Here is a 213-nt window from a genome sequence, read left to right on the forward strand (position 1 = left end):
AGTTTTCAAAGGGAATGCTTCCAGCTTTTGCCCATTCGGTATGATATTGGCTGTGGTTTTGTCATAAATACCTCTTATTATTTTGAGATATGTTCCATCAATACCTAGTGTATTGAGAATTTTTAGAATGAAGGGCTGTTGAATTTTGTCAAAGGCCTTTTCTGCTTCTATTGAGATAATCATGTGGTTTTTGTCTTTGGTTCTGTTTATATG

The sequence above is a fragment of the Colobus angolensis genome, unplaced genomic scaffold, assembly GCF_000951035.1.
Source record: "Colobus angolensis palliatus isolate OR3802 unplaced genomic scaffold, Cang.pa_1.0 Scaffold12, whole genome shotgun sequence".
In the NCBI taxonomy this organism is placed as follows: domain Eukaryota; kingdom Metazoa; phylum Chordata; class Mammalia; order Primates; family Cercopithecidae; genus Colobus; species Colobus angolensis.